The sequence below is a fragment of the Arvicanthis niloticus genome, chromosome 4, assembly GCF_011762505.2.
Source record: "Arvicanthis niloticus isolate mArvNil1 chromosome 4, mArvNil1.pat.X, whole genome shotgun sequence".
Lineage (NCBI taxonomy): Eukaryota > Metazoa > Chordata > Mammalia > Rodentia > Muridae > Arvicanthis > Arvicanthis niloticus.
The window spans coordinates 50,902,071-50,912,616 of record NC_047661.1 but is presented as its reverse complement, the minus strand read 5'-3'; the positions used below and the strand labels follow the sequence as shown (position 1 = coordinate 50,912,616).

The window sequence follows — 10,546 nt, the reverse complement described above, 5'->3', positions numbered from 1 at the left end:
GAAAAACGTTTTTAAAGTAGATTCTGATAACACTAGATTCTGATTCTCTATAGGATATCAATATTTACTTATATAAACTTACCAGAAAAGGTAGACTGAGTGACAGATACTATTTTTAAAATTCAATATTCTTTTATTTTTTAAATGTATCTATTTGTGTGGGGGCACTGTGTGGCTTTCTAGAATTGAACTCAGTTTCTCAATCAGGGCAATAAGTGCATTTACCCTCTGAGCCATCATACTAACCCAGCAAATACCATTTTGAACAGAGAAAACCACAGATTTTTGGTAGCAGGACAACTTATGAGATGTTCTTTTTATAGGGTAATGCATCTTGAAACAATTAAAATAAATAAAATTGTTTCAAGTATAGATAATCTTAGGTTCAGGAGAGTTGCCTCAACAGTTAAGAGACCTTGGTACTTTCACACAGGACCCAGGTTTGATTCCCAGTACCCATATGGTGGATCATAACCTTTGTAACTCCAGTCCCAGGGGATTTTAACACCCATTTCTGGCCTCCTGGTACCAGGCACACATACAATGCACTTGCATACATGTAGCTCAAACATGCATACACATAAAATAATAAAATAACTATATATATATATATGATATTTTAAGAAAAGATAATCTGTGAGGAACTTAATTCCTCCTTTTATCATTGGTTCTGCTGTTCATAGCAAAGTCAACAGCTTCTCATCACAAGTGAACATATGCAGCTCTCTATAGAACAAAGAACTTTAAAAAACAGATTCTCACTCTTTTAATTTGATTGTAAAGGGAATCTAACCTTCCACAAGGGGGCATCTTTACATCATTTGGTCTTTGGGAGAAAAAAAAAAAAACACTTTTTTCTTTACTGTTATTTTACAGTCTAACTACACTTGGGTAGAACTCAGAAATATATGAAGTGAAAAAGTGACCCAGAAAAACAAATAACACATAGTCTCTGACACATGCACATCCTAGTTTCTAATTTTTATGCATGTGTGTTTCTGTGGGAGTGAGTTAGGTCATAGAACTAGAAAGGGGCTGGCCCAGAGAGGGAAGGAAAGAGTTTTAAGGAGTAAGGGTAGGAGAGTAATGGAGTGCATACGGCTTTAAAGTGGAAGGGCAATACTGGAGGTGGGAGGATTTAAAGAGGGTTGAGGGTCAGGGAGATGGAGGTAGAAGGATTTAAACAGGGATGAAGGTCAGGGAGATGGCAGGTGGTCAAACAAAGCAAGTATGTATGAAAATTCCATATGGAAGCCTATCACTCTATATGCTAATTAGAAACACACATCAACAAAACCCTAGCAACTACAGTGTAAACAATTCAGACAACACCTTGACCATGAAAATAAATTTAAAGCAACAACTGAGAAAGAGATGGCACTGGTTGCATGCCTCTGGGAATGATGCCCGAAGGCTATGCATTTCCTGTGGATCATTCTGCTCAGGATAAATGCTCTAAATGCAATCAGGAGAAGATATCAGACAGATGCAAAATAATAACGGTTCTAACTTTGTTTTTAGAAAAGTTAATTTCTTGAAAATCTATGTCATCATAGTCAATAAAAACCCAAGAAAAAATTTCATATTCAAACAAAAGAAATCCATGATAACTAAAAATAACATATGTTGCAGTAACATTTTTTAAAACACCACTGTGCTGGCCACTATCTAAACAGTGGTTAGCTCTGCTTAGCTCAGGCCACATGTGCCAAAACTAGACCCGAAAGATGGCAGCTCAGGCCATCCAGAAGTACCAGCCCTGGGACTCATGAGATGCCATCGTGGTGGCTAGATCAGCCAACCCATCATGCTGTCTCCACAAAGTTTGGCTGAACCCCAGACAATACCCATCATCCATGTGGTACCCAGTAGAAATAAGACTCTAAAGCTTAATTATTATTCAAAGGCTTTATATATATTTAGAAATGCTCAATTAACAATTTGCCCACAAAATTAGAGTTGTTTCCCAATATCTAACCTTAAGATATAAATCGTTACCCAGGACTGTTCTGGACCTATGTGTGGTTCTCCATGGCTCCTACATCTTTCTCCTCCCTCCTTCCTCTCCTCGGTCCTCCCACATTAGCTTCTCCCAAATTACCGAGCTTTATTGTAAAATGTACCAGGGAAAATATCCTGCTACAGACATACTACTTGATCCTAGTAGAGATCTTGTGCTGGGAAGGGGAGGAGGGCAGAGCTATAGAAAGCATCACTGGACCAATTAGCAAGGTTGAAAAATAGAGTAGAAAAGAATGGGATTTATGGGAAGTCTCCTGAAGTGTTTGTCTGAAGGACTCAACCCTGCTCTTAGTAAATACCAAGTAAAATTACTAGGGTAAAATTATTACATATGGTAGGGGTAGAAAACATTTCACAAAATACATATGCATATATATTTCAGTCGTATCCAGATCATGCCCCGTCTCATCTAATCTTGGGTCTGAATTGAAGGCTCATAGGAGTGGGGGATGGGGAGCAGGAGAAAGTAACAGCTATTGGGGCTCAGAAAATGGTGCCTGACAGTACAGTGCTTGTCGTTGTGAACACTCAGAACGAGGGTCTATCTGACCTTCCCCCATCCTTCCCGCATCTCTTGCATCTTTTCCTTTCCTCAAGCATAAGAGTGCTTTCCCTGATGTTTCCACAGCTACTTAAATGCTGTATCTCCTACAAGAGTAATTTACAAGGAGACTGGAACTGACAACACACTGCCTGGGACGCAGCTGACCTTTGTCTAGGACCATTGCCTATTCTTCAGTTCTATTTGCCTCCTTTGTAAACCAGCCCTCCTCTACAATTGCTTACAAACCTCACTGCTCTGTTCCCTGTAGGTTTAAGCTTTAACCACCTGGGCCATCTTTGAGTTTCCACAGTTTGACTATTGTCCAATCGCAGAGAAATGTACCTTTTCTCCCCTTAAGCTGTGTATTGTACATTTGTTCTATGGGCTCAAGTCGCTAAGCCCCAGGGACTAGATTACTTTAAACTGAGAGCTTTTGAAGTACAGAGGTGCAGAAAGAAGTCTAACCTGATCTTTAGCTTTCTGGTGCTTTCACTAAAACCAAATGTCCTGTAACACAGCACGAGCTTTCTCTCAACTTCCTTGAAGGGCATTTCTGGATTTCTTTGGGGAATTGTTGGACCCTAAGATCTAAACTGGGGGACGTGCTCTCACAGACACACTCACAGACAGGGGGGTTGATGCAAAAGCAAGAGGTTTAATTGATATCAGTGTACTGTGCATAGTTTTCCTGCACACAGCCTAGAGGAGCTGCAGCTAAGAGCAGTTTTTATATCATTTTTATAGGATACAAGGGCAGTTTTACAATCACTTCTTAGACAATGTTATCTACAAAGGCTGATCTTAAATGGCTGTTCCCACTCCCGGTTCTCTGGCAACTCATATTTACACATTATCTTGTGACAATGAATGTTAGCTAAGTCTATCTTGTCCTAGCTCCTGTTTTCCCAGGTTTATTGTGTCAAGGGTCCAGCTTTTTGATAACTCTTATCTTAGGCCCTTCTCCTAGGATGTATGTGTAAGTCTTTGGAATGTGCTTTTCCCGGAGCCCAGAGAAGTTAATTTTTAAGTTTGTGCTGAGACCTGAGATTCTTTCATTCCCCACTTTTCTTGTGACTGATTCTAATCTTGGAATCACAAGTTGTCATCTTGGTGTACAGCGTGATATTGGTGTCTAAGCATAAGCACTTGTATGGTACTAATGCAATCTTTAACAAATTTAACCAAGTGATTTAAAATGAAGGGGCCAAAGGTGAGCAAAAGAAGTAAGATTATACGGGGTCCTATTATGGAGGAAACCAAGGTAGTAAACCAGGGAGATTTCCCTGTGGTCTGAGGAATGTTAATCAGACTATCCCTTCTTCTTCTGAATGTTGGTCCAGCAAGTGTCCTCTGACAAAGGAATGTTAATTAGCCTCTCCCATGGGGGTGGGGAAAGACAAGTGTTCTAAATTTTTTCTTTATTTTCTCTTTTTTTCTTTGTGCATGTTTCAATCTTTGTTTTTTTATTTATTTATTTATTTTGCATGTTTCAATCTTAAAGCTATTGGATAGTTATGTAGTTTATATCTCTGGTCTTCTGTACCTAGCTCTTGATATCTTTGTCTCAGGACCACCAACTGTGCTGCACCTATGCAATCTTTAATAAAAGCAACTAAGTGGATTTAAAATGTAAGGGCCCAAAGTCAGAGGCAGGAACAAAATTGTCAGTGATTCTAACAATGTAGAAATCAAGGTAGTAAATTAAGGGGAGTTAGGAGTTAAACCAAGACTCTTTAGCTATTTATTCCACCCCCTGAATGGTCTCCAGTATGTACTTTTCAATTTTCTACACCCTTAGGTAACACAGAAAAAGTAGCTGTCCCTTTGCACACATACACTGATGGGCCTGCTGCTGGCTTCTCTCATCTCGGGAGCACACATGTATGGGGCTTTTCAAAGGACACTTTTCAACTTTGGGTGTACACACCCTAAGGCTGCTTCTGGGATACAGTTTAGATTCAAAAGTCTTGTCTCCAACATTTGGGTAATCTCCACCCCTGTGTCTCTAGGGTGGGGATATCCCAGGAATTAAGGCCTGCTGCTAACTTACAGAGATCAAAGACAATGTCTGACAGCCAGGCACAAGGTGGGTGTTCCACTGTGGTGGACCAAGCCACATTTCCAGTGGCTGAGAGTACTTGCCAAGTCACTTTGGTAAGGTTGTGTGGGGATACACTGTAGCCATTTAATGGTTTCTTTGGCTTTGCCGAACAGCAGGTGATCTTGAGCTTGAGAGGATTGCTCAGATGTCTGGCTGTTCTCCAGTTGGCATCAGGTGCAGTTGCTGGTCTGAGTTATGTGAAGTCAGGCAGTTACTCCGTCTACTTCAGTGGAGGTCGGGATGGTCAACAGCACCAGGAACAGCCTCTTTTACTTTGTTTACTCATGTGGAACCTCTGGGGTACCTGCGTTATACAGATCACTAAGTGTAGGCCACAGTTCCTGGTGTCTGATCTATAATATCCTTATCAGCCTGAAAAATCATTTCTGGAAGGGGGGGTGAGTCAAGAGCTGGGATCAAGGGAGTGGGGGGTCCCACACAGGAGGGGTGTTCTAGGCTCAGAACAGGGCCAGGACAAGAGGCATCACCCAGCCAGTGCCAGTTTCCAAGGGCAGTTTAGTTAAGGTTTCTTTTAGGGTTCTGTTCATTCTCTCTACCTGCCCTGAGCTCTGGGGACAATACGAACAATGAAGCTTCCAATTGTTCCCCAATATCTCTGACAATTCCTGACTTACCTTAGAAACAAAAGCAAGACCTTTATCTGATCCAATTACCTCGGGCACTCGAAACCTCGGGAAGATTTCTTCTAATGTCTTCTTGGTTACCACAGTAGCTGTTTCCTGCTTGGTGGGGAAAGCCCCAACTCATCTAAAGATAGTATCTACAAATACTAGAGGATATCTATATTTTCCTAGCTTAACTTCTGCAACATTGGCCTTTCAATATACTCTAGGCTGTTCTTCCCTAGGTATTTTTCCCTGTTTACTCTTGGCCTCATAAGCCTTTGCTTGCTGGCATATCTTACACTGTTCTACCATCTGTCTGGCCCAAAACCTGAGGTCCGTTATATACTTTAGGACTCCTGACTGGATGTGCTTATCTCTCAAGAGTCTATCTCTGTATTTGGCCTAGTAAGTGTTTTGTTTGCTTTCTGGGGAGCATAGTTCTCTCTTCTTGTGTGCACCATTGTCCTTTTTTCTCTAGGTAATAGTTGGTAGGGTGGCTAGCAATCTGAGTCTTTTTTTCTTCTGTGTGTTTTAAGTGAGGCCATCTCTTAATCTAGTCCCATCTCCTAGTGGGTGTCTCTTGCAGGCCCATAACTGGGATAGGCTCCTGCATAGCCACTTCTCGAGCCACTTGACCTGTCTTGTTATTGCCTCAGGCCACTGAGACTCCTCCCTTCTGGTGTCCTCGGCAACAAATAGTACTTACAGTTGCTGGCTTCATTAGGGCATACAAGAGATCTAAGTTTTTTTCTGATGTGAGCAGTCCTCTCTCTTGGTATATAGCCCTGTGGACATGGGCTGTGACAAAGGCATACCTGTTGTCCATGTAGATGTTAATATTCTTGCCAGCCCCAAGTTCCAGGGCTGCTTTCTGCTCCGACGAGCCCCGGGGGTGGGGAGTAGAAGTTCAGCCCAGATGACATTTGTGCTGTCCACCACAGCAGCACCAGCTTGTCTCTGACCAGCATGGAGAAAACTGCTCCCATCTGTAAAGCAGGTTGTCTCAGGTTGACCCGGCAGGGGTCAGTAGGAGAAGTGTTTCTTCTACCTGTGGGTTCTCTTTTTGGGCCAGTTAGTTGCAGCCCATGGGGTAGATAATGTATCTGGACCCCCATCCTGGAGAGTAAGTCTTGCCCCAACAGAGGGTAGGGACAGTCTGGGATGACCATAAATGAATGGGATACCCAGCCCATCTCTAGGTCCAGCATTTTTCGGGTAGTCTATGAATACATTTTGGTGCCAGTGGCTCCTTGGAACCAAGATCTTTTCTTGGAAACAGGGCCATTGGCTTGTAGGAGAACTGAGTTTTGAGCCCCTGTATCCACCAAGAGTTGAGTGGATCTAAACCCCCATTTGCCCCGATCACTGTCTTTACTCAGAGCTAGTACCTTCATTATTTGGGGTGTTTTCCCCAAGGCCTGGGATTTCCTGACCCCAGCTTCCATTTGTTAGGGCACTCTCAGGCTCAGCAGCTGGCTCCTTTACTTGCAATGTGCACACTGGTCCTTTTCAAGGAGTTTTCTATCTCCCTTCGATTGGAGTCTCTCTTCTCTGCTTTCTCTTAACCACTATAGCAAAGATTCTCTGTAAATTCCTTTCCTGTCACCTTTCTTTTTCTCATCTCTCTTTCATCTTCTTCCTTTCTCTTTCTCTGCTCTTTTTCTTTCTCTCTGCTATGGTAGACTTCCTCAGCAACCTACACTAAACCTTTTAATGACTTATCCTGCAGTCCCTCTAGCCGCTGATGTTTTGTCCTGATATTGACTAGCCTGGTCCAAAAAGGACACAGTGTGTACTGACAGAATGTCTCCATGAGCCATTTTAGAAAGGCTGTGGGCAACTCATCTGATCCCTGCTTAACCTCACATGCCTTGGTCAAAATTGGTGGGGCCTCATGTGGCCCCCCTGAGACCTGCTAATGGAATTTGGCCGTAGGCTTTTAGGTGCCCCTTACTTTTTGCCACATTAAAGTCCCAGTCAGATCTGGTCAGAAGAAACCTGCCGTTTGTCTCAGAGATCCCGCGCTGGGGTCACGTGACTTGTCTCAGCGCTACTCATGTTTTTTTTTTTTTTAATAAAAAATATATAACTATAACTCTCAGGTAAATAATCTTACATTTCTAGTGAATTTTTGCCCAAAATTGGTGCACTATCTGAAACGGGTGATAATTTGAAAAGCCACGGTGCTACCTAGACCACCATGTTCACCAGAAGCGGCCAGCGGCCAGCGGCCAAAGTCCCTGTAAGCAGCAGGTGGGAAGCCACCAGGGCTGCTACAGCAGTGACCCCAGGGTCCCCAGCCCAGACACACCATCTGGCCAGCCACAGCTCCGGGCTGCTCTATGCATGCCAGGCTAAGCAGCTGTCATCGCAAGCCGTGCCTTCGCCACCCCGCCACTGCCTCTGCTTGGGCACCCTGTTCCACTGGGCCATGCCATTTGTCCGCTGTAGGATGGAATCTACAGGGTGGGGACGCTGACAGCAGCAAGCGAGAAGGGACAGAGCTTTCTTCTCTTGGCAGCCAACCTGCGCAGCTGGGCGGCTCAAGAGCTCCGCGCTAGGGGAGCCACGAGCTGTCACCCACTGAGTGCGGGCTGGGCGAGGGTACCCTCTGTGCAGCACCGCCTGGAGAATACCCTATGCTCAGTGGGTGGGCTGCCCGAACTGTGGTGCCCACTGGCCAAAGGACCCGCCTCTCTGCTCTGCAGCTGCTCTCTTGTACCTACTCCATCTCCTCCTCTGCTGGCAGTCATGTTACCTCTTTTTCTAACTTTTTTCTAGTAGTTTTATTTCTAGTAGTTAATTTAGGATGTTTAATGTGGTAGATTCAGTCAAAGTTCAAGAACACAGAGAACAACAACCAACACACAGACAGTTCGCCAAGAAAACAAAGAAAGTCAACACAGACAGCTCACCCCTTTCACGGGAGCATAAACCAGGTTATACAGCTGGTTCTCGCCCCTGCCATGGGGGAACAGACACCAGGTTACACAGACAGTCAAGACATAGGAAAAACCACCGGCGGAAGAATCCAGTAACCAGGCGACTTGGCCAGTTTACACTGGACCAAATCTAACAGATTCTAAAAAGAGTGGGATAGAAAGCATCTATCCCGTGTTAGGTCGGTCAAAGTAGATTACCAGTCCAACACCACAAACAACGAACAGCACAAACAGAATCAGACACACTACAAGAGAGCAACAGACGCAGCCCCAGGCAGCGGTGGCTGTGAACAGACCACCTTCAGAAGGAGGAGGGTCGTTCCCAACCCTACCTCCCAGAGGGACTCTGGAGTGTCCTCCAGTGTCCTGTGGCCCGCAGTGTGCCAGCACATTTACTCTGCTGCCTGGCCACTACAGAAGAGTTCCCAGAACTCAAAACCTGATCCTCTCCCAGGGTCCAGAAACAGACTGCTCTCCGAGGCTTGACACTTCACAGACACAAAACAGAAAGCACACAGACCTGCTCAAACGGACCTCCGATCCCTGAGGCAGGGTCTGAGAGAGCGTATCTCAGTGGGATCTCCAAATGTTGGACCCTAAGAGCCAAACCGGGGACACGCTCTCACAGAAACACTCACAGACAGGGGGTTTGATGCAAAAGCAAGAGGTTTAATTGATACCAGTGCACTGGGGTTCCCCCGCACTCAGGCTAGAGAAATCCTGAACTGCAGCTAAGAGCAGTTTTTATACCATATTTACAGAATACACGAGCAGTTTTACAATCATCTCTTAGACAGTGTTATCCACAAAGGCTGATCTTAAACGGCTGTTCCCACACCAGGTTCTCTGGCAACTCATATTTACACATTATCTTGTGACAATGAAAGTTAGCTAAGTCTATCTTGTCCTAGCTCCTGTTTACCCAGGTTTATTGTGTTAAGGGCCCAGCTTCTTGATAACGTCTTACCTTAGGCCCTTCTCCTAGGATGTATGTGTAAGTCTTTGGAATGTTCTTCTCCAGAGAAGTTAATTTTTAAGTTTATGCTGAGACCTGAGATTCTTTCAGAAGCACAAATTCAGCAGCTGTAAACCTCTCTCTAGGGGAGTTTCCAAACAGGAAGGGAAACTGTGCATTTGCATCAGGCTGCAAGAACCTGCTAGAACTGTGCAGACCTGCCCTCTGAAGCCCAATTAAGGCCAGTCAGCTGTGTATTTCCAGGCATATAGATAAAATCTATCTTTGCTTCTGTTTAATCATCTGTCAGGTATGCTCCAGGCCCAATCACTTAGGTTAAACTAACTCTCTCTCTCTCTCTCTCTCTCTCTCTCTCTCTCTCTCTCCTCTCTCTCTCTCTCTCTCTCTCTCTCTCTCTCTCTCTCTCTCTCTCTCTGTGTGTGTGTGTGTGTGTGTGTGTGTTGTAGGTGTGGAAATGACCACATTTCTCCTTTTCTGCAGTAAGTTGAAAGTTTCTGGCTGTACTTAACCAACTAAGATGGCTACTGCATTATTATTAGGTGACTAAATACTGAGAGACCACTGTTAGACACACAGTCTATTGTTGACTGCAACATCATTGTGTGGGTGCATTACTGGACTCACAGCCCAAATAGAAATGTTTATTGGTATTTTAAGGAAGACGAAGAAAGAATGGGTCTTATCTGGCCCCTGGTGAGATTCACTTACATTCTAAGAACCTAGAGCAGGAGCTATGGTCATTTCTGTTTCCCAGGACTTTTCAAAGAGAAAAGGACAGACATTTTGTAGCAGCTGAGGACTTCATCTTAGGTCCGAAGCCAGTTCTTTGAGCAACGTGAGGCTGGTAAGACAATACCAGAAAATGCAGAAACGTGAAAGACCCTCTGCAATTCTACCACACCTTCAGAGGCCCCATTCTCTCAAGGGTAAATTCTGGCCTTTGCCTTTAAGAGCACCCTTCCCTTTTTAGCCAGGCTTGCAGCTTAAAATAAAAACTACAACTTCCTACAGTTCTGGTTGTCTCTTTGCATTTTCTAACAGTTTCCCTCTATTGGTGGTATGCACCTCAGTTTTCCTCACTTTATACGTATGATGTATATAAAAAGCTGATATTTATGAAGGATGGGACTATATGATAACATGACCTGGCAAACAACCAAACCTCGAGCTAGCAATTGTTAAGTTTGAACCCTGAGGTGCCTATTTAACATGTCAAAGCCTCTCTCAGTACCTACCAGTTATTAGGTATGCCTGGCATGCTTCACCCTCCACCCTGAACACTCCAGCCCAGGGGGTGGGCTGCCTTTCCCCAGATGCTCTTCCCTAAACAATCCA

General features: G+C 44.1%; 1 long non-coding RNA gene across 1 annotated transcript; it reads right to left on the bottom strand.

The window, feature by feature from the left end:
- Window positions 1–904: 904 nt before the first annotated feature.
- LOC143442002 (uncharacterized) lies at window positions 905–9,339 on the bottom strand. Its single transcript, XR_013109854.1, has 3 exons — window positions 9,203–9,339; window positions 6,109–6,279; window positions 905–4,971 (listed from the first exon to the last, which is right to left on the bottom strand). It is a non-coding gene; the product is annotated as an uncharacterized LOC143442002 (long non-coding RNA).
- Window positions 9,340–10,546: the final 1,207 nt, after the last annotated feature.